The 25,645-nt window shown below is 33.5% G+C and overlaps 1 long non-coding RNA gene across 4 annotated transcripts in view; it reads left to right on the top strand.

Annotated features, from left to right (window-relative positions):
- Window positions 1-244: 244 nt before the first annotated feature.
- Window positions 245-25,645, top strand: part of LOC130051962 (uncharacterized) — a 28,830-nt gene continuing 3,429 nt past the window's right edge. Inside the window, exons 1-3 of one of the 4 annotated variants that reach the window (XR_008800248.1) lie at window positions 249-305; window positions 686-789; window positions 1,231-1,334. This is a non-coding gene — a long non-coding RNA (uncharacterized LOC130051962). Of the gene's footprint in view, window positions 306-685; window positions 790-961; window positions 1,335-25,645 lie in introns of those variants that run through there. The other 3 variants (XR_008800249.1, XR_008800250.1, XR_008800247.1) reach the window with 3 other exon arrangements.

Raw genomic sequence — 25,645 nt, 5'->3', positions numbered from 1 at the left:
TAACATGTGTATATATGTTTTTCATTGTTTGTTTCGTTAGACCGGAAACACTTTTTATTTAATGTCTCTTAATTTGCAACATGTCTTCATAATTTTCAAAAATGAATTAACATATCATCATAGATATACAGACAATATATATCTGCTTTTCCCCCTCTTTGTTGCTAAGGCCTATTTCCGAAAGCTTCTAAATGAATTCCGGGAAAAGTAAAGCTGTTGTGATAGGTTTATTCCTTGAGCTTTTATCTATCGTATTGTGTTTCCGGTGGCGAATCGGCCAAAAAAAAAATAATAGAGAGAATAAGGTAAACAAATAATTAGCTCTTTTGTTGGTCTATAATATGTTTTACGGCGTGACCGTGTTTGAGGGCGAAGCAAACAAATTTTGGCATTGGTATCTATATCCAAAACAGAACAAAAACAACCTGAAGTTAGTACGAGGACGGATCTGTATCAAAGCATCCTAATTTTGGATATTTGATCCTCCTACATATTGAACGCGGGAAATATAACGCAATTGATGTAAACAGTACATTGTGACGTCATATTCAGCGTCGTTATTTAGGAAATTTACAAACATAGCGTTTGAACCACAACAACAAACATGGCGTTAATCGTGGAGTGATTATACATGATTAAGAAAATAAGATTTACATGCTTTTACGAATTTTATGTAACATCTCAGAACGACGTGAACTAGGGTAGACGAGATTCAAAATGGAGAAATACACGTCCACGCGATAATATTCGAATCGACGCCATTAGTACCAAACTTTTCAAGTTCCATAGGTATGGTTTAATTTTTCATTATTTTCCATGTATATACGTGTTACCTATAGGGAGAGCTCCGCTCTTCGGGCCGTGAGAGGGCTTCGCCCTCTAATATGTTTTACGGCGTGACCGTGTTTGAGGGCGAAGCAAAAAAGTTTTGACATTAGTATCTATATCCAAAACGGGACAAAAACAACCCGAAGTTAGCACGCGGACGGAGCTGTATCAAAGCATCCTAATTTTTGGACATTTGATCCACCTATATATTAAACGCGGGAAATATAACGCAATTGATGTAAACAGTATATTGTGACGTCATATTCAGCGTCGTTATTTAGCAAATTACAAACAAAGCGTTTGAACCACAACAAAAAACATGGCGTTAATGGTGGAGTGATTATATATGATTAAGAAAATAAGATTTACACGCTTTTACGGATTTTATGTATAACATCTCAGAACGACGTGAACTAGGGTAGACGAGATTCAAAATGGAGGAATACATGTCCACGCGCTAATATTCGAATCGACGCCATTGGTACCAAACTTTTCAAGTTCCATAGGTATGGTTTACTTTTTCATTATTTTCCTATATTTTCCTTTTAAACATGTATATACGTGTTACCTATAGGGAGAGCTCCGCTCTCACGGCCCTTCGGGCCGTGAGAGGGCTTTGCCCTCTATAAATTCGCTGCAACCTAGTATCTATGAGGCATGTTATAATAATAGGATTCGAAGATACCTAATTTTTAATGAAGAAAAGAAGTGTATATAGATATATAACAGTTAATAATATGTTTTACGGCGTGACCGTGTTTGAGGGCGAAGCAAAAAAATTTTGGCATTAGTATCTATATCCAAAACAGAACAAAAACATCCCGAAGTTAGCATGATTTGATCCGCCTATATATTGAACGCGGGAAATATAACGCAAATGATGTAAACAGTACATTGTGACGTCATATTCAGCGTCGTATTTTAGCAGATTTACAAACATAGCGTCTGAACCACAACAACAAACATGGCTTTAATGGTGGAGTGATTATATATGATTAAAAAAAAATAAGATTTACATGCTTTTACGAATTTTTGTAACATCTCAGAACGACGTGAACTAGGGTAGACGAGATTCAAAATGGAGAAATACATGTCCACGCGATAGTATTCGATTCGACGCCATTAGTACCAAAATTTTCAAGTTCCATAGGTATGGTTTAATTTTTCATTGTTTTCCTATATTTTCCTTTTAAACATGTATATACGTGTTACCTATAGGGAGAGCTCCGCTCTCACGACCCTTCGGGCCGTGAGAGGGCTTCGCCCTCTATCACTAGAAACGGTTTTATCATGTTTTTTGTATGTATTCTGTCTCTTTGCTCTCTTTCTTTTTTCTTCTATACCTCTCATTCAAGCCGCTATTTGAAGCGTGTTTATTTTTTATGTTTAGGAAGGTTTTTCAAATACACGCACTTCAACGCACTTCACTCTTTACTAAAGATTGAAGGTAGCAGGTCGTTCCGTCCCACAGTCGGTCCGTCCCTAGTCGATCCGTCCCTAGACGGTCCGTCCCATGGTCGATTCGGCCCATTTTGCTTAGTTGATCCGGCCCCTCCAATTTTTTTTTTTATCAAAGATATAATAAATGAATAATTACTTAAGACAAAGGGACGTTTTTGCATAGAACAGTGCGACATTTAACTCTGGACACGACAAAAGTCCGGAGTTTCGCCAACCCTTTTATTAAGGATACAAATAAACCCTTTACAAAAAAAGATGGGATTTTATGTCCACAAGACATGAACCAACATTTACACTTGTAACTATTGTAGTTTTTAAGATATTTCACCTGAAATCAAAAAATCCCATGGGATTTTGGAGGGATTTTTAATCCCACTTGGGGGATTTTCACTCCTACCAAAAATCCCATGGGAGAAAAAATATAATTTCTCCCATAGGATTTTAACTCCCATATTTAAATTCAAAATAGGATACAATGTCCCATAGGAGGAAATGTCCCATAATGAACATGAAATGGCAGTGAATATCCTATTTGAGCATGAATGGGAATAAATATCCCAAATAAAACACAGGATGGGGACTTTTATCCCATGAATATAGTAATAAAGCAGAAAATTGTATCTTAAAGAGTGTTGTTTGTCATGATTCTTAAGAATGTACTTGCAAGCTAAGGAATGACATTAACTTTGTATCTAGTAATTACATTCCTAAATTATGTAGACCTATACATGTGTTAATGGATAAATGTCTAAACAACATGAGAAATTAAATTATATTAGAGCTCTGCATTACTAAACTCTTTCCCATGCAATTTCAATTGTATACATATAACCCTATCACAAAAATATTAGAATAAAATTGAACGGTATTAAATTATGCAGTTAGAACACTAACTTATTTACATGCAGCTGTTCACATTCTCTATTTACAACCCTTTACAGGTCGTCAGGTGTGAATATTCACAGGAACCGGTATTTTTGTCTGTAATAATAATAGTAGGCCCTATGGTACCATCCCCAATGAAAAAAATAACCCAAAAGGAATGGCACCATTTCTTACTCAAAACTTCGCTTCAAAATAATTCGAAAATTCTGCTTTTATCGTCCCCACCCCAATTGTCATTCTGATTCAGTAATCCCAGTGCTTTTATTAGGGGTGTGTGGTATATACCCCTACTCTTATCATTATGTACAGGCTAAATTACCGGTTCCTCTGATATGTTGTGGAATTTTGGAATAGCCTAGCTTACAGTTACAATTTGTTTACAATATATTAAAATTAGTGTTAATTAAGTGCTTACGGTGAAATCTGCTACTGCTAGATGATGATAAGTTGTTTCGTGAACCGAATCAGACATCTCCAACAAGATTCTCGAAGATTTAACAACACAAGAATCATTTTACAAAATGCATGCTTCGGTCCATCATTCTCCCTCTGACAATCACATTCATTCTGAAGTCAAAGTACTTTCTCCTATACCTGAAGCGTCAAAAAGACTTTGACAGGTAAATACGAATAAACGGTTAACAGACATCTCGACCCTAAGAAAGTTCAGTCCTGGATGTTCTAGTCCAAAAAGAAGTATGATCCAATCTTATGCATTCATTTATTACATTTCCGGTTGAGCAACACCCAAATCCTCTAGAGACATTGTTTACAGTTATATGACATTACCTAAATGTGTGACACAATATTAATCCACCCCTGCTCAAAGGGGCATAAGCACCGAGCATAGACCTAAATGTTGCAGCCCTTCACTGGCAATGGTTACGTCTCCATACAAGTGAAAAATTCTCAAACAGGACGTTTACGTTTTTTTTGGTTTTTTTTTTTTTTATTTTGTTTTCATTTTTTTAAATGTTAAACATGAAAAGTATAACTGAATCTGTGTTCACAGCCAAAATTTTAACCTTCTGGATGCAGGAATAAAAGCAATATTTTAGCCTTCATTCTGTGTTATGTAAACAAAGACTGGAGTCTTTTTATGTTTACATTTAAGGTGGCTCACTACACCGGGAAATAGTTTCTCAAATCAGTACAAATAGATTTAATATTTTAAAAAAGATCTGATGATATACAATAAGTGTGTATGCCAAAAACAGCAAAAAATGCAAATTTGGATAAAAACATGATTTTCAAAAATATTATTTCAACACATGAACAAAAGACTGGTGGATTTGAGCTCAAGATCTGTAGTTCACCAGCCCAATGCTCTCTCTCTCTCTCTCTTGCCCAATGCTTTATTAATTAACCACTTAGCTATGGTGTTATAGACGAATAAATCGATCAATACAAATACTTTCCCAAAACATTTAAATCGCCATCTTGTAACATAGTGTCATAAAGCTTTAGTGTAGTGAGTACCTTAACAAACCAGTGAAATGTTTAATTTTGTAATTGAATTTTCAAAGCATCTTTACTTTTGCACATGCAATTTTACAAAGATTATTCAATAAAGGGTAAAAAAAAAACACTTAAAATACTTGTTTTTGATCCACTGTAGATTTTAGGAAAATATTAGATTCCTGGGTCAGAGAAATCTCGACATCATTAAATGATAATGAAGTATTGTATAAAAAAAAAAAAAAAAAAAAAAAAAAAAATTCAAGACTCTGCAATATGTTTGCAACTAGGAGAAATGGTCACAAGCTATTTTACACCCGCATCCCTCTTGGATCGAACCACTATAACTTTTAGGATAACAATAAATCCTCTCCCAACAATGTGCACATCTGCAAATGGCAATGAAGCATTGTACAAAGTTTCAAGTTTATCAGATAATCCATACAGGAGGAGAAGCATTTTAATGCACAATTTAAGACTTTGTGACAGACAGACTTACAGATATGGACAGAAAATACAAAAACCATATAATTATATGAAATGATTTTGCATGTAAAAAGTACATGAAGTGCACAATTATGATTTAAATGTAATTATCATTTTTATTAGGAATTTAGATGTCTCCTCTTTTTGCAAACAATTACACATCTATATATGAAGATGACATATATAGTGAGCATATAAAACACTCCTACCAAAAATGTAAACAAATATGTGCAATGCAAGTTTGAAAAATATGTATGTCTTAAAAAGTGATTGACTAGATATCAGGAAGCAAGCAAGCTCACTCCATGTTACTGTGCTACAACTAACTGAAATTCACTACATTATCCAAAATCCACCCAAAAAGAACCAAAACCTACCAACACTAAATACCAATATATATCCATGTGAGGTCAAGGTTTCAGGAGTGAAACAATGTGTTTTTTAAACTTTAAAATCATTATGTTTTACTTTTGTAGGATATTCATAATGTTGAAATTGATTTAAAGCAATCAATTTTCAATTGGAGATACAAGGTACATGTATGCACATAATTGTACCACCCTGAATCTCATATCATACCTTATTATAGCTGGCAAAATTATGAAATGAAATTTAATGTCACCACAGAATTTATAATTTCCGTTTCTTTCTCTCAATTCACATGGAGACCTCCTTTTTTAGAGTCTTATTTTCTTTTACTTGAATGTTCTAAATTGAAATCTAAGGAATAATAATCTTGGAAGAAAAATCTACATGAAAATATTTTCTACTTTGAGAAACAAAATGACAAACATAACTGTTTTAAATGTAAGTAAGAAATAGAAAAATAATTCAATTTAATGCACTTACATATGTAATTGAAAGAAAATTCCTTTGAGTACATGATTTTAGAATGAAAATAAGATTGATTAATATTCAATAAAGTATTTCAATTTCTTCAAAACTTCGATCTTCAGATGATTTTCCATCCATTGACACCCCAAATGTATGATCACACACATTTAGCAGGAACATATGTTCCTCAAATCTCCTTCACATAACACTTGACTACTTTTGAAATGCAATTTAAGTCTTTTTAGAAATTAACAAAGATGAGTGTACAGATTCATACCCTAGCTGTTGATGATTGCTAAAACTGATCACTACTCAAAACTCTGAAACAAATCTTTATGGATTTTTTTGTATTTCACACACACACGCACACATACACGTACATGCATACACACATCAAAAATATCAACAAGACACTGACCTTAACTAAATACCTGAGTTATTTAGTTAAAAGTATTACTAACCTCAATATGAATGAAATCTATATAATACAGTAACTTTTCTTGCTCTAGGCATGCATTTATATGCTAAATTCTAATATTCAGTAGAAGTATAATACATGTATAAGGTGTAATTCATTCCCCCAAAAGCGTCTATACTGATGAAACATTTTACAATTATAAACTTGATATACACTTTTAACACTATTTGGATCTGACCTTGAATCAGAACCCTGGAGTTGCAAGTGTCACAATTTTTGTACATCTTTCTGTTTTTCTTGACAATGCATCCATCATTTATAATATTCTAGTGTCAACAAAATTAAAGAAGGATTCTTTTAAATCATAAAGACATGTAATTACTATGACCATTTTTGGTTCCATCTATTTTAAAGCTAGTATCAAAACCTTTAGATTCTAACATGTATATATAAACTGTGTTTTTAATTATCAAATACCAAAAAAAAACCCACACAAAAAACCAACCAACTTTTAGCCATTAGTGTTTTATTTTGATAATTTAATTTACAGATACATGTATAAGTTGTCATAATGTCATTTAATTCTATTTTATTGATGCATTCCTCTTCTTGCCCTTGTAAAGCACAATCTCATTAAAATAAGATCTTTGATCCGCTCCGTTATTGTTATAAATAAGATCTTTGATCCTCTCCATAACAATAACGGAGCGGATCAAAGATCTTATTTTAATCAGATTGTGTAAAGCACCTTAGAGTAATAAACTGTTTTATATAAGGCTGCATGTATATAAATTTTATTATTATTATCACTGATAGAGGTCATGAAATTTACAATTACCTGTTCCTTCTTTACCTAAAAGTATCAATAGCATTAAGGAAGATGTTATCTAAATTTAAATGTTTTACACATAAACACTATATATCAAGTTTGGTTCCTCCTGGAGTCAGAATTTCTACCCTAGGAATCATGATATTTTCAAGCTTGATGTTTTGTTTACTGTCACAACAGAAGCTGACCACTAGCAATAGGTCACATGAGAGAATCAATTGACCTAAAAATCTATTAATTAACATGATTGAAATGTTTTAATCTTTATATCCATGATAAGATATTCTTTATATATATCATATTGAATTCAATTGGTACTTTGACCTCTTTATTTTCAAAATAATTAGAATTATGTCTATATACACACATGTGAGAGTTGGCCTCCATGTGTCCAATGAAGAAATTATGAATAATGGAATGACAAATTAATGATTGTCTAATGCTTACAGGGATGGATCCAGGAATTTTTGAGAGAGGAGAATTTTACCATTAATTTTGGTTATCAAGGGAGGGGGGTCCACCCTCAAAATGTGTTATTTTTACTTTATTTTAGCAAAATTTCCTGAACCAGCACCCCCTCTGGATCCACCACTAGGTTATCATTTACTCCTTCATTCTTGATTACAAACCTAAGGACAATAAATTGTAATTTCACATTTTTTTTTAATTTGACAATATTTCATTATCACACAACAGCAAAATTATGAAAGCATATACATGTACGTACAATAATAGCAAATTGATTGTTCTGACATATCATTTGATATACATATATATTCATAAGAAAATTTGAACTATCATGCATATTATAGATTATCAGTCATCAAGTTTTTTGTTGTGTTTTGTTTTTTTTTCAAAGTAATTTCACATTTTGAATCTTGCTTATTAATTGATATGTTGATATGGAATCAAATGACATGCATGCACGCAGAAGCTATGTGAAAAATGTCAGATCTTGTGTAGCAATTTGTAAACCCAATGATTACAAAGCCTATTAGTATTCTATATCAGTAAAAGAAAATCCTATTTTAATTCATATTTTGCAATAGATATGATAAAAGGAATAAGCATTTAATAATAATTATCAAAATCTATAGTATAAAATTGAAAAACAATCTCATAAAAATATAACATATATTTTACACATGCATTTTTGTAAACTTTACAAAAGGAACAGATTTCCCCCCTGAATTTATATAAAAATCAGTATTATGTCCTGTGACATTTTGTTATTATGCTTTAATAAACTTCTAATATTGACTTTGTCCTTGCATGGTCATTTTGTCCATTTTTTTTTTATATCTGTACCCAGGTTTTGTCTGGTGAATTTTACCCCAACTAATCCCTTTGTGTATAATACACATGGGATGTTCTTTACAGCTCAGCAAGCCCCTGACTTTGTTTCTCATTGTTCCTTATCTACAATTACTGGGTGAATGACTTTGTGAGGTTGTAATTTGCCATCTAATACTTTTATAAGCATTTCATATCATGATCAACATATCATGCTATTTCAGTCAATATTATAAATAATTCATTTGATACATAATATGTAATATTGTAGGCTTATATGGTGATATTTGGAAAATAATGGCAAAGCAATTCTCAGCATGAACATTGAAAATTATGTTGCAATATACATCACCCAATACAAAGACAAAGGATACATTTTAATTTTTACGTTTAAATTCATATGAAATATTGTGAAATTCATAATCATGTGAATGCAATAGCTGCAGAACTGTAGCTCTCTGAGAAAATATTCATTGGTACAGATCTGTCCCAATATTTTCTCAGAGAGCTACAATTTTGCAGTTAGTGAATGTGGTTAACTTATACTACCATTAAGATATGTAATCTCTTTCTAATATTTGTTTAATTTGTATCTTTTTCATATTGTACAACAAAGTATAATTTAATGCACATTAATCCTCGGATTATAATAATTTTTTTAAATTATTTTTTTTAGGCTTAATTTTTTTTAAATTTATTTGTACAAATAGAAATTAAGTGCATTATAATATATACTTTTAAAGGTAAGATGTACAATTGATATATAATCACTCATACCAACCATTCATACTCCACTCAAACATTTCAAAACTATGGATTATAAATTTTGATTAGTGCAAAATTTGTTAATTTCTATAAGGTCATCTCAAATCTTTTAAAATCATTTTAGTGACTTTTTGGGGGAAAACACCTGAAACACTTTTAAAGCCAATTTAAATGGTCCAGGTCAAGCATATTTTGCTTTTAGGCCAAATCTTTGTAAGATCATTTGTGCACTTTGACAATTATTTCTAAATATTCGGGCTAGTATAATGAAGAAGTATGGATGTTTCAATTTTCATTGACATTTAATACCAAAACCATATCTCCTTTGCTTGACCAAAAAAGCCCCCCCTCCACACACACACAGTGAGGTCTAGATCCGCCACTGTTTAATCTGTGATTTTGGGGCGAAGTTGGATCAATTTCATTTTATAAACAAGTCCAGTGGTACGATGGATTTTTCATTTTCAAGACAAATTAATAGAAATATAAATTGTTAGCCAGTAAAAAGAAGTAATGATTTAAAGCAGATACTTGGAACAGTGTTGATGTTAACAGGGACCTATATACTAGTTAGTATATAGGTCCCTGATGTTAACTTATGAAATTCTTATATTGTATACAAGATATTATCCAACTAACAGATAGACTTTTGCAATTATATCTTATGCATTATGAACTGTAGCTAAACAATATCACTATTAAAATCTTATGTCCATTTCCATGTAGTTGGGAATCAATTAAGCTTTCCTGGTTCCGATTTTGATTTAATTTTTATTTTGTGAATATAAATCAATATTTGTCTAATCACAGGAACCGGTAATTTTGTTTGTAATGATAATAATGAGAGTCTATACGATACCACCCCCCCACCCCCGTGTTTTTATTAGGAGGTGGTATTGAATACACCCGTAAATACAGGGCCGTAAATTACATGGAGGCGGAGGAGGCAGCTGCCTCCTCCAACTTTTGAGCCAAAAAAAATTAAAATTTAAAGTTCATTAGAATTTATGTTGTTTCCAATAACTAAGAACATGATACCTCCCTTAAAAAGCATTCCAAATCTTTCTTTTAGAATGAGTTAGTCAAGTAACATCTTAGAAGGCCCTAGAATCAAGGATTTTGCACGAAACGTGTTCAGTGTGCACAAAATGTGCTCAGCGTCTGGGGGCCTCGGCGGCCCCCAGACCCCCGCCTAATTTCCTGCCTCCTCCAAATTGAAGGTTAATTTACGGCCCTGAAATATCATTACAGACAAAATGGTAATATATTTACAAGTGCACTTTACGTATTGTTCTCCACGGGCAAGGGCACAGGCACCAGAAGTATGGATACATGTATTTAGAGATTGGCCTTCTACTGGTATATAATAAAATGAATTTTATTATACCGGTAGAAGGCCAATCTCTATACCGGTAGAAGGACAATCTCTAAAGCTTACAAAAAAAAACACGTGAAACGATTACATGAATCGAAGAGGGATGAAATAGACTACGAATTCATACACTTCAGAGAAATTATTCCCATAAAAAAAATATGAAAAAAAGTTGAGGGGGGGGGGTAGTAATATCCATATTTAGGTGCCTGTGGGCAAGGGCGCATCCAGGAATTGTTTAAAGGATGAGCGGATTGCGACCCAAGTTTGTGCCTATTCCGCCCCGGCCCCAAAGAGGGGTGAATATCGCAAACTGGTAAAATGACCAGTTTTGTTTAAAACTATGGAAGTAAAGTGGAGTGACTACAACCCTCTCGATCCGCCACTGATGAACAAGAACTACATTACGGGGATTAGGAAGCACAGGGTTCATTTAGAATAATTGTAATCTTTAAGGAAATCTTCGTGGAGCACATTATCGCAAATAGTTGCTGAAATTGAACCTTACCATAATTCCGCCGGCGAGGATTGCAGCTATTTTCACTTTCACATCGCAGGAGGTGCGTTTGATGAGCTATCAACTTATACAGACAGTATCTCCTCATATCTACATGTACAGGGGCGGATCCAGGAATTGTGGTTACGGGGCGCCACTTTATGAGGCAGTGGGTCCATGGCGAAGCCCTGGTTGGGGCCCAGGGGGCGAAGCCCCCGGAAACTCCTGGGTTTTACAAATTTTATGGGGCTTGAAATATTTCTCCTATTTAGTCATTTGTACTACATGTATTTTCTATCAATTTAATAAGGTGAAATTAATAGAATGACCCAAATTTTAAGGTTTTTTTTTTTGGGGGGGGGGGGGGGGAATATTAAGTTCTCCCAATAAAGTAATTAAAAAAATTAAAAGATTTTGTCATTTATTTCTCCGCCTACGCCCCCTCTAAATCCGCCACTGATGTATATTGCAATAATCTACCAGAATATACTGACACCTTATAGGTGATACTTCATTAGTACAAATGGACACCACCACCACCACCATCCCTCCAAAGGGAGGGGGTGAGACTAACAACGAAAGGGGAAAAACACATTCCGCAAATTATAATATACATGTAACAGGCTGTCTTTGCGTTTAGTCCGAGTGTTTTCAGTTATCTTTTTAAAAATTCTATATATTGATTGCAACACAAACATCCTATTATAATTACATGGCGATGATAAAGTCTCAGTAAGTTTCCACAAAGCTGAAAATTGGTATACACCATATTGTACAAACTGATACAGAACTAAAATATTGCGGAAACTTATCAAAACTTTGCGGTAGACTATCAGTATAGCAATGTGCATACTAAAACAGAACAGTTTCTGCAAACCGAAATTTGCGCAAACTTGATCAGCTTTCAGCAAATTGTCGTTGCGGAAACTACTTGAAAACAACGTAGATATATCAAGTTTCAGCAGGACACACCAAGTTTTTGCAGGGAGAAAGCTATCAAGATGAAAAATGAGTGCGGAAACTTGACGAAAACCACTTGTACACCTAAGTCTATGTAGTGAAATTTGTATTTTTCATCCATTTGTAAATTCCATGTTTTTAATGAAAAGAACTTATAATAATTGACATTAGTAAATACTATGTAATATTGCAGGTAAATTTTGTAGGGTATATAAGCGAGTGGGGGGGGGGGGATTCAGACCAGCTTTTAGTGTTAGGAATTGCATGCTTTAGTCCCAGTTTGTGTTACTCTGAAGTGAAGTCCCAATTGGTTATTAAAATGCACGTACATAGATCTATACATTTCCATACACCTATATTCAGTGCAACCCCCCCCCCCTAAAATTTTCAAATTTAAGGTAAATCGCGGTATCTTGTTTAGAAAAATGTACTAAACGATAAAAGAAGCAATAATTTCTTCCACTCCCGGAGAAATAAATGACAAAATCTTTTGATTTCTTGCATTACTTTATTGGGAGAACTTAATTTTGTTCTAAAACCCATAAAATTTGAGTCATTTTATTAATTTCACAAATGACTAAATAGAAGACATATTTCAAGCCCTGTAAAATCCCGGAGCTTCCAGGGGCTTCGCCCCCCTGAACTCCACCAGCGCTTTGCTCTGGATCCACTGTGGGCCTCAAGGCGGCCCCCAGACCCCCTGCCTCATAAAGTGGCGCCCCCTCCCTGTAACCGCATTTCCTGGACCCACCCCTAATATTACGAAGTTCATACAGCCAGAATCATCGAAGCTTAGACTGGGTATTTTGAATTGAAGATTTCCAAAACGCAGTTTGACAAATAAAAACGGGTGTGTAATGCTCTAGTATGAAATTATATTGGAAAAGAAGAATCTACACGCGTGCACATGCGCATGCCTTTCTGCTGTCTGACTGGCTCCATCCTTCAGACTCTCGCGTTATAATCTAGGGGATAATTGAATTATCTCTCAAGATCCATGCAAATGGCCACATTCAAGTAATAGACAATTGTGTAGTATTACATGAATTTACATTTGTTGATTTTAAAGCAAGATAACCATGAATTATGTATTGTATTCAGAGGCGGGTGCAATATTTCAGTTTGGGGCCCGGAGAAATTGCTGGGTGGGTGGGTCTAAAGACCGCCTTTAGACCTCAGTAAGTCCAGGACAAAGTCCTGGGTGGTTCCAGGGGACAATGCCTATGAAAGCTCCCGCTTTTTTCTCTCTTCTTTTTATTGCAAAAACTAGCACCATTACTCTCTAAAGTATTTTGATTGCATATCTTTATTCTTAAAAGCTGTATATTTGGCATGCGCATATTTAATATACATTAATGAAAAAAAAGTATAAAACTATATCGCATTAAAAGTGTACAAATTAAGTTTACTTAGTTCATTCCCAACATTGGGTGCATGATCTTTAGTTCCTTAGAATGTATTAAGTACTAGAGACACACGTTACATGGATATGAAAACAGACTCAGATTTGATTGATAGGATATTGTTTAAGTTTCCTCTCGAGAATTTTTCACTCATATGAAGACGTCACCATTACCGGTGAAGGGCTGAAAACATAGGCCTATGCTCGGTGCTTACGGCCTTTGAGCATGGAGGGAATTTATCGTGCCACAGAAGTTGAGACAGTGGGCCTCGGTTTTTGCGTTCTCATCCGAAGGACTGTCCCATTGGGTCGTCTCCTACGACAGGCAAGGAGTACTGAGGACCTATTCTACCCGGTGTTGTAAAGCATAAGATTCTCCCCCGCATAGACTTTCCCTCCGGAAAAACGGGCCCGGGATAGACATTCCCCCCGGAAAGATGGGCCTGGAATAGAATTTCCCCTTACGAAGAATTAACCCGGGTCCAACCCAACCCCCCTTGGAAAAACCGTCCCAATATAGAAATTCCCCCTAAATGACAGTACACCCCCATTCTTACATTTTAGCTATGTATCTGTTTCCATTTCTATTACTAGAATTATCTTGCTTACTTAGACCCAGTAATTCTTCTGATTATTTTTGTGTGTGTGTATCGTGAACAATCATCATCTTATGATTTTTTATAAAATGGAAATTGCTCAAATCGTGTAATGGTATATCAAAATTCATTCAGACATCTTAAAAGTCTTTATCGTTATTTACTAGTATCTAACATTTGAATTAGTAAAGTTGGGAAGAACTTAAATGATTTTTTTAATTTAAATAAACGAGAAAATTTAATAACTTTTATTTATACAGTTCATCTATTTTACTTTTCAAATATTTTAATTATACATCTTATAGTCGATTTTTTACGAAAAATCCTACTTATATTGACCATCGTTAAAGTCTTTTGGTAAGCATATTGTATTTACAATATGCATTTCAAAGTTTTCAGCGTGTAAATCCAACTTCATGTCAACAACAAAAAATATTCGTTTGTTTTATGAATATCGTAATATTAATGAGCGTATATCTATTTCCTTAAACTATTATAACAAATGAAATCCGGAAACAGGGGGGGGGGGGGTGTTCTATATATACCAGGGTGATTTGACTTTGTACATAGGGGGAAATTATATGCTGGGGCGCAATTCCGGGCCCGTTTTTCCGGGGGGGGGGGGGGTCTATGATACAACACCGGATCCCCACGGGATAAAACATATCTGATATACATATTACATGTAAAAGCCCTACATTAACTGGATACTGGATATTGGACTACAGGGGCTTTGCAATTGAGGACTAACCAAATCACGGTTAGGGTGGTTCGGGAGGGGTTGTCCCCCTCCCTTACGGGAGAAAATATTGAAGCAGAGCAATTTCAAGCACATTAAATTCTTATCTTTGAAAAGATGTTGGGGGAGGGGGGGGTGCGATCTCCACACCCCTTAATTCCGCAAGTGAGACTGTTAGTTAACTCTATGGTAAAATTTAGAAGATATAAAACAGAAAGAATTTTGATACAAGTAAAAAGTTTCATATATTTTTGGAAAATTATCTAGATGTGCAATATTTAGGATTAAGCTCAATAAAAATCCGAAGTATGTAACATTTGATAAGGGTAATTTTCGCATGGGGCGCCTCTATGCCGGCTTGATTAGATCGCGTCGTATACGTACATTTAATGACAGAGTGAAATTTCAGTGTTTTTATTGAAGAAAATATGTGGTTGTCATAGACAAAAAACTCCGCACTTTTATCGTGTCCAGAGTTAAATGTCGCACTTTTAAAGGTATTTTGTTGATTAGGAATATGCATTGATTGATCACTATTTTACGATCAAGTGTTGCATCTATATATTTTGGAAAATGAACTATACGTGATGGCTGGTCGAGGGGTTGGGGAAAGGGTGGGTGCTTTGATCAGTCCGCTACTAAAGTTTTCCTAGTAATGAAGACAGTATTAGTTCTTCATTGTAAAATCTATTTCCAATATCAACCGTAACTATTTCAACTCCAGTAAAGCTTCCACCAAAAATTACAACAAACAACAAATCATCAATACATAAATGTTCGAGATTATGTCTCTAGGTAGTGTCAAAAATAACAACGAAATCTTTCTTTGGAAGCGGAAGACCATAATGATAACAGAGATAACAATGAGGTCTTCAGTTGGAAGCGGAGGACCTGAATTACAGTAAACAAAAAACCCACATATACTAGACTAGATAGGTTAGGGTCAATGACTTATGATCTCGTATCTGACGAAGCGTAACGTGTAGAATTTAATAGGGTAGTTTGTTAATTGGGAATACAAAATGACTGACTAGTGGGACCACTATTTTTTTTAATTTTATTATTATTATTTAAGTAGTGTCAAGAACAACGGAATCTTCCGTTGGAAACGGAAGACCTTAATGATATCTTATTCAGGTTTCCATTTGGGAGCAGAAGACCTTAATTACAAGACTTGTTCGGTTAGGGTCAATCTGTTATGTTGTCGTGTCTGACGAAGCGTAACGACTAGGATTTAAAAGGATAGTTTGTTAATTGAGAACACACAATGACTGACCAGTTGGGCCACTATATTTTTTTTTATATCCGTGTGATTATTTCCTGTACATATAGTATTGAAATTGTACATTGTATAGAATATCAGGGACTAAGTAGAGTGATTGATCAGTATTTTCCGTTCAAGTGCCATTTCTATCTGGTCAAAACGAGCCTTTTGTCAATTTTGGACAATAAATCCTGCAGGAGGAGGGGTGGCTTCTGCTCCTCCGCCGCTAAAGTTTTTTTTTTTAAATTTCAAAATATTCAAAAATAAACACGATTATCTATTCTAAATATTTAAATTATTCAAAATGTTAACGTTGTCTATTTCAACTTCCAATATAGTTAGGAAGCTAAGTGAATAACGCTGAATATTACCGCAGATATCCATTGACTTCATTTACCTAATTATTATAGATCAACACAATTATATTTATACATTTACTTAAAAAAAGTGGCGGATCCAGGGGGTTAAATTGCAATATGAATACTTTACTTTTGAAGAAGAAGAAAATAGAAAACCCAAACAAATAGAAACTCCAAATAAACAATGAAACATACTAGTAAAGATCACAGGAATTTATCACGTACAAAATCAGTATCTAGGTAGTATTAGTGGGTTAGTGTCTGACGAAGCGTAACGGTCAGGACTCAATGGTGAAGTTCGTTAATTGGAATTACACAATGACTGACCAGTGCTTTACGTTCAAGGGTAAAAATGGGCCACTTGTCAATTCTAGAAATTGAATTGTGCGAGGGAGAGGGGGATGTTCGCTCTCAGTCATCCACCACTAAAGTTAATAAACATCATATGATGAATTCCTTAACATGTATATATGTAAAGTATTCAAAATGTTAACATTATATCTACTTGTATTTTAACTTCCAATAATGTTACAATGATAGATGAGTACCGCTGTTATAGGCATCACCAAAATTATCTAGCTAGTGGCGGATCCAGAGGGATAAGAAGTAGGCATAAAATCGTGATAACAGTACTTTGCTTTTGGAATAATGATAAATAAACCCTGACAAGACAACCCTGATATATATATAAATGTCCGTGATCATAGAAATGTATCACATAAAAAATCGATGACTAAGTGGAATAACAATTAATTGTCAATGATAACAGGTTTTCATTGCGAAGCAGACCTTAATTACAATAAACAAGTACATCCATACATACAAGACTAGTTCGGATATGTTGTCATGTCTGACGAACCGTAACGAGTAGGATTTAAAAGGGTAGTTTGTTAATTGGGAATACACAATGACTGACCAGTGTCCCCACTACATTTTTTTTTTATTTCCGAACTAAACATCGTGTGACTGTTTATACCATACAGATATGAAATATTCAAATTGTACATTGTAGAATACCAGGGACTAAGTAGAGTTACAATGGGAGTAGTTTTTTTAATTGGAAGTACACAATGACTGACCAATATTTTCCGTTTGAAAGTGCCATTTCTATCTGGTCAAAACGAGCCTTTTGTCAATTTTGGACCATAAATCCTGCAGGAAGAGGGATGGCTTCCGCTCCTCCGCCTCTAAAGTTGTTTTTCTAATTTCAAAATATTAAAAAATAATCCTCGTATGATTATGTATCCTAGATATTTAAAGTATTCGAAATGTTAACGTTGTTTATTTCAACTTTCAATATAGTTAGGAAGCTAATATTAAGTGAATAACGCTAAATATTACCGCAGATATCCATTGACTTCATTTACCTAATTAGTAGATCAACACAATACGTCTACCTAATAACTGGCGGTTCCAGGGGGTTAAACTGCAATATCAATACTTTGCTCTTGAAGAAGAAGAAGAAGGGGGAAAAACCAAACAAATAAAAACTCCAAATAAGCAATGAAACATACGAGTAAAGATCATAGGAATCTATCACCTACAAAATCAACTCACGACTAAGTAGTGTCAGTGGCAACATAACGGTCTGTATTCAATGATGAAGTTTGTTTATTAGAAATACACAATGACTGACCAGTGTTTTACGTTCAAGGGTAATGTCTATCTGGTCAAAATGGGCCGCTTGTCAATATTAGAAATTGAATTGTGCGAAGTAGGGGTGGGGTGTCGTTCTCGGTTATCCACCACTAAAGTTAATAAACATCATAACATCATATGATGAAGGCATGCCTTCATCATATGATATATATATATATATAGTATTCAAAATGTTTACATTATATCTACATTTATTTTAACTTTCAATAAGTTAGAATGATAGGTGAGTACATGTACGTACCGCTGTTATAGGCATCACCAGAATTAATTTAGCTAGTGGCGGATCCAGGGGGGTATTATAAGAAGTAGGTATAAAATCGTTGTAACGGTACATGTACTTTGCTTTTTGAACACTGGTAAATAAATCAGATAATCCTGATATATAAATGTCCGAAATCATAGAAATGTATCACAATACAAAATCGTTGACTAAGTAGTGTCAATGGATTGATTTAAGGTTTCATGTCCAACGAAGCGTAACGATTATGATTTACGAGGGTAGATTGTTAATTAATTGGGAGTACACAATGACTGAAAAGTGCTTTACATTCAATAGTCGTGTATATCTGGTCATTAAGTGGCTGGGGAAATAATTAGTATTATGCGTGAGGGATGGGAATGGGACGGGGGATCCGCCCATTCGCCACTGAAGTTATAATTTGAAAAATAAACATCGTATAGTTAAATTCTTTTGCGTATACAAGGTATTCAAAAATATTAACGTCATCTATTTTATCATCCAATGAAATTAAAATGATAAGTGAAGACTGTTGTAACCACACAACTTGTGTAACTAATTAGTGGCGGATCTCGGGGTTAATACATTTGTAAGTAGACCTAAAAATTTGCGATAACATTGCTTTGCTTTATAAGTAAAAAAGTCTACAATATTCATAAAACATTGATACACAAATGTCGAAAATCATAGAAGTTTATCACTATAAAATTGCTCGAGATGTTTAGAACACTTAGAGCCGAACTTCCCTAGAGTCGAGACGTCTGTTAACCGTTTATTCTGACACGCCTGTCAAAGTCTTTTCGACGCTTAAGGTAATGGTAGCAATCGGAGAAAGTACTTTGACTTGAGAATGAATACGATTGTAGAAGGGAGGGAAAGATGGACCGAAGCATGCATTTTGTAAAACGATTCTTGTGTTGTTAAATAATCGAGAATCTTATTTGAGATGTCTGATTCGGTTCACTAAACAACTTAGCATCACCTAGCAGAGTTCATCTTTCACCGTAAGCACTTAACACTAATTTTAGAATATGTAAACAAGTTGTAAGTTAGGCCTATTCCGTAATTCAACAACATATCACAGGAACTGGTAATTTAATATGTAGTAATAATACTGCTACCCTTTATAAAACCACAAGGATGGTGGGTGACGATAATTTTAAGAACTATTTTGAAACGAAGTTTTGAGTGAAGTATCAGCCCTTGTAGCCCCCCCCCCCCCTCCCCCCCAATAGCAGCTGATTAGGGGATGGTACGGTATATGGTATACCCACACTATTATTAATACACTGACAAATTACCGGTTCCTGTGAACAGATTTTAACACCTGACGACATATGAAGGGTTGTGAATAGTGAATGTGAGCAACTGCATGTGAATGCACGGGCAATGGAAGTTGATGTAAATAGATACATGTAGTATGTGCATGTATATATATTTATACATGCACATACTATATATTTACATTAACTTACAGTGCCCGTGTGTGAATGAGTATTTCATAGTGTTCTTGTCTGCTTGTTGCAATAATATAGTCCCGTCCAATTTTATATGGAGATTTTTGTGCAAGGTTATATGTATACAATTAAAATTGCATGGGGAAAAGTTTAGTAATGCAGAGCTCTAATATCCTTTATTATCTCTCATGTTTTTTAGACATTTATTCACAAACACATAGGCCGACACATAAGAGTTTATAATTACTATATATATTTAAAAATTAATGTCATGCATTGGCTTTTAAGTATATTTTAAGAATCATGACAAACAACACTTTTTAAGATACAATTTTCTGTTTTATTGTTATATTCATGGAATAAAAATCCCATCCTGTGCTTTATTTGGGATATCTATTCCCATTCATGCTCAAATAGGATATTTACTGCCATTTCATGTTCATTATGGGACAATTCCTCCTATGGGACATTGTATCCCATAATAAGTTTAAATATGGGAGTTAAAATCCTATGGGAGAAATTATATTTTTTCTCCCACAGGATTTTTGGTGGGAGTGAAAATCCCCCAAGTGGGATTAAAAATCCCTCCAAAATCCCATGGGATTTTTTGATTTCAGGTGAAATATCTTAAAAACTACAATAGTTACAAGTGTAAATGTTGGTGCATGTCTTGTGAACATAAAATCCCATCGTTTTTTGTAAAGGGTTTATTTGTATCCTTAATATTAAAAGGGTTGGCGAAACTCCGGACTTTTGTCGTGTCCAGAGTTAAATGTCGCACTGTTTTATATATTGCAGTTAGTTATCAAAATTAGATAACTGGAGATGGTGTACAGTAGATTTATAGCGCAGACTGCCCAGTAGGGCCCCTGCCGAAGTTAGACGTGTAAATAAAATTGTTTATTTAGGATTTATAATTTTTGTTTGAAGTGCGATGGTTATGAAAATGTGTGCTCATTAACTATTGTAGAAACATCGTTATTTAAATATGTATAGCAATCAATGTAAATGTGTGTCCCCTGTCCACTGATCATTGTGAAAACACCTGAGTAAAAACAGTTTTATAACTGCATTGTTGTGCAACCTTTGATCATTAATTACGAGCTTACAGTAACCTAACTATTCTTTGTATTGAAAATGAAGCCCATTTTATCGAATATTGTGATGTGTATAATGATCTTTGAAAAAGCTGTCAAATATCAAAACAGCATATAATTGTCATCCTACCTGATGACAGAAGATATCAGCGGCGCACACACCATGAAGATGAAATACGCAGATGAATTAAACCAATTCAGTATTGTAAATAGCTTGGAAAAACAGTAATTATTTTTTCTGGGCCGGATCGACTAGGGGACGTATTAACTAGGGGACGGATAGTCTAGGGACGGATCGGTAATGGGACGAATCGACTAAGGGACGGATTGATAATGGGACGGAACGTCTAGAAAGCAAGATTGAATTACTTAGGGGTACTGGTCTGTCTCAGTCAATTCCCTACGACAATGGTTAATCAAACATATGCAAATGAATTAAAAATTCTCACAGTAAACTGTCAAGGTCTAGGAGACACGAACAAACGAAGAGATGTTCTAAAATATTTTAAAAATAAAAACTACAACGTATATTTTATTCAAGACACACATTTTATTGACATAGACGAAAATATGATAAAGACACAATGGGGATATAAGGCCTTCTTTAGCTCCTTTAGACCAAATTCAAGAGGAGTTGCTATATTTTTTAATAATAACTGTGAGATAGAAATTCACAATCAATACAAAGATGATAGTGGGAATTATATCATTTTGGATGCCACAGTAGAAGGAATAAGTTTCTTACTGATCAATATCTATGGTCCAAACTCTGACACTCCAGACTTTTATATGAACATCCAAAATAAGATTGAAGAGATGTACTCTTCTCAACATATTGTTATAAGGGGTGATTTTAATCTTATACTAAATAAGGAGTTAGACTCCATGAACTATAAGCACTTAAACAACCCAAAATCAAGACAATCAGTCTTAAACTTAATGGACACTTTTTGTCTGAAAGATGTCTTTCATGAAAATAATCCAATGTTAAAAAGGTATACATGGAGAAAGAAGAACCCTATTAAGCAATCTAGACTTGATTTTTTTCTGATTTCAGAATCAATGTTAACTATGAATCCTTGCATAAAATATGAAAATAGTTATCAATCAGATCATTCACCAGTGATCCTATGCTATAAAAGAAATGAATTTAAAAAGGCCAGAGGTTTTTGGAAGTTCAATAATACTTTATTAACTGACAAAGAGTATGTTAAGTTGATTAAGGAAAAAATTGAGGAAGTCAAAATACAATATTCCTGTTTAGTTTATAATGTAGAAAGCATTCCTTCAATTGATAATGATTTAATACAGTTTACGGTTAGTGACCAGACATTTCTTGATATTTTACTTATGGAAATTAGAGGAAAATCTATTTCATATTCAACATTTAAGAAAAAGAAAATTTGTGAAAAAGAATTACAGTTACAAAGAGAAATTTCCAATCTGGAACAAAATATGACACAACAATCAGTTGAGGAACTTACTATCAAACAAAAAGAAATTGAAGATATAAGAATGAAAAAACTTAAAGGTCAATGTATAAGGTCAAAAGTCAAATGGATAGAAGAAGGAGAAAAACCTTCTAGGTACTTTGTAAGTTTAGAATCAAGAAATTATATTAGTAAGCTAATACCAAAAATTGAAAAAGAAGATGGTACAATTTGTACTGATCAATTTGATATACTAAATGAATCCAAACTTTTTTATGAAAATCTATATAAAAAAAGAGAAACTATAGAAAAAGAAAATATTCACAAAAGATTAAAGGATTATGATATCCCAAAACTTACTAAGAAAGAATCAGATAGTCTCGAAGGTCCAGTAACAAAATTGGAAGTTTTAAATTTTTTAAAACAATTGAAAAATGATAAGAGTCCAGGGCAAGATGGCTTCTCGTACGAGTTTTTTTAAGTTCTTTTGGAAAGATTTAGGCTGCTTTATCACAAGAGCCATTAATAATTCTGCAGATATTATGCAGTTTACAGAACCTAATAAACTTGGCATAATTACATGCATACCAAAAACTGGAAAGCCTAAACAGTATTTGAAAAACTGGCGTCCAATAAGCCTCTTAAATGTTCTATACAAAATAGCTTCAGGATGCATTGCTGGAAGATTAAAAATATTTTTAGACAAATTGATCAATAGGGATCAATCAGGTTTTTTAAAAGGAAGATTTATAGGGGAAAATATTAGGCTGGTGTATGATTTAATGCAATATACAGAATATAATCAAATTCCTGGTTTGTTAATGTTGATAGACTTTGAAAAAGGCCTTTGACTCAATCTCCTGGGACTTTATATATGAAACCCTTGACTTTTTCAATTTTGGTACATCAATAAAGAACTGGATAAAAACCTTCTATAATGACATAAAGTCTTGTGTCATACAAAATGGAATAACCTCAGAGTATTTTCACCCCAAAAGAGGCTGTAGGCAAGGTGACCCCATATCACCTTATCTTTTCTTACTCTGTGCAGAAGTCCTTGGAATAATCATAAGAAATAATAAAGATATAAAAGGAATAACAATTGAGGGTGAGGAATACAAATTATCACAGTATGCTGATGATACCTCATTGTTCTCAGATGGATCACCTGAATCCATGGACGGTATACTCAGAGAACTAGATTACTTCGCCAATGTCTCTGGTCTTAAAATAAATTTCTCTAAAACTAAAATGGTATGGATTGGCAGTAAAAAAATTTCAGATGAAGTTTTCCATCATTCCAGATGGAAACTTGACTGGAAAAATACAACCTTTGATTTGTTGGGGATTAAATTTTCTGTAGACCTTAAAGTAGTTGAAATGAACTATAACACAAAATTATCTGAAATTAAGCACCTCATAAATCAATGGAAATTAAGAAAGTTAACTCCTATTGGAAGACTTGTTGTGATAAAAACTTTGATTATACCAAAGTTGAACCATTTGGTACTTACTATACCAAACCCTGACCCAGAATATATCAAGAAATTTGAAATAGAAATCTTCAGCTACCTATGGGGAAGTAAAATTCATAAAATAAAAAAAAATACTATCATACAAGAATATAGAAACGGAGGATTAAAAATGATAGATTATACAGAATTTATTACAGCTTTAAAATCAAGTTGGATTAGAAGAATTCTTCACTCAAATTCGAAATGGGTACAATTACTTGAGGCAGAGTTGAAAACAAATATTAGTAATATATGGTCAAGAGGGACTGACTACGTCCTCACAATATGTAAAACAATAAATAATAATTTCTGGAAAGAAGTGTTTTCTAGTGCGATTAAAATTATTGAAACCCCTAACAAAGTGCTAGATCTCTTTGAGTATATATGGTATAACCCAAACATCAAAATAAACAATAGTTCCATCTTCTTGAAGAGTTATTTTAAACCTGGTATGATATATGTAATTGATCTTTTTGATTCTGATGGCAACTTCAAAAGTTTCAAGGCACTCAGTGATTCAGGTATCAAAACAAATATTGTAGAATATGCAGGTCTTAGACAGGCAATCATAGAAAGAACTAGACATGTAAATATAAAAGAAATTAAAAAAAAAAATTATGCCTTTTATCCCTAAATCAATTTCTATATTTTTAAAAAATGAAAAGGGCTGCAAAGATATGTACAATGTTTTAATTGATAAAAAAACGGGTACCAATCACTTCAGTATCAAAATGGGTTGAGAATGGTGATCTGCTTAATGAGATAGAATGGAATAAAATATTTGAGCTCCCCTTTAAGGTAACAAAAGAGTCGAAGTATCAATGGTTACAATTTCAAATACTTCATAGAACAATTCCTACCAATAATTATCTTTTTAAACTTAAATTAAAATGCAAAAGTAACATAGAAACAATTGATCACTTGTTTGTAGAATGTTTTGAAGTAAAGGAGATCTGGTGTGCAATTGAAAACTGGTTTCTCAATAAATTTAATAAACCAATTATATGTGATAGACAAGCCATACTATTTGGCAAATACAATAACAGAAACTTATACAAAGTACAAAATTTACTAATACTTATTGTAAAGTATTACATATTTGCAAGTAGGTATAAAATGGCTCCAAAACTAAATGTTTGTGCTGTCAAAAAACATATTGATAGATTTTATATAGAAAAATCTATGTTGCTAAAAAGCTGTAAATATACTGAATATGAGAAATACTGGCAGAATATATGTGATTTGCTTTAATTATGTACAGTTAACAAATAACAATTGCTTTATATGAAATGATTGAGACTGATCAGTAGACCAGGCAAAATTCTTCCCCTTACTCCCCTTATCTCTCTCTCTCTCTCTCTGTCTCTCCTTCTCTCTCCCCATCTTTTGAAATTAAATACCTTTCACATTATACATGTACATATGCACTCCTAAATATACACATATATGTTTGTACTTGCTTGAAATATGTATATACTATATTATCATGTATTGTTAATATGTAAATGTTTATTTATTGTGAAAGCAAAAAAATAAATGAATTACAAAAAAAATAAAGCAAGGAGCTTAGGTGAGCTATGTGCACCATGGGCCTTTTTCAAGATGTAGGTTAAGTGTTATACAGTTGTCTACAAAAGAAAAAAATGGGACCATATAGGAGTCTTGTATTTATATATAATTATGTGCACCAGTGTTATGACGTCCAAAATTAATAAATATATTATTACGATAAAAAAAAAAAAAAAAAAAAAAAGTTCCAAAAAGCGCTGGTAAGTAGGTCGAACCAATGATGTTTTCTAAAGGTT

Source organism: Ostrea edulis, chromosome 2, assembly GCF_947568905.1.
Source record: "Ostrea edulis chromosome 2, xbOstEdul1.1, whole genome shotgun sequence".
NCBI classification, from domain to species: domain Eukaryota; kingdom Metazoa; phylum Mollusca; class Bivalvia; order Ostreida; family Ostreidae; genus Ostrea; species Ostrea edulis.
Note: the sequence above shows the minus strand (reverse complement) of the source record. Positions and strands in the feature narration are given on the sequence as shown.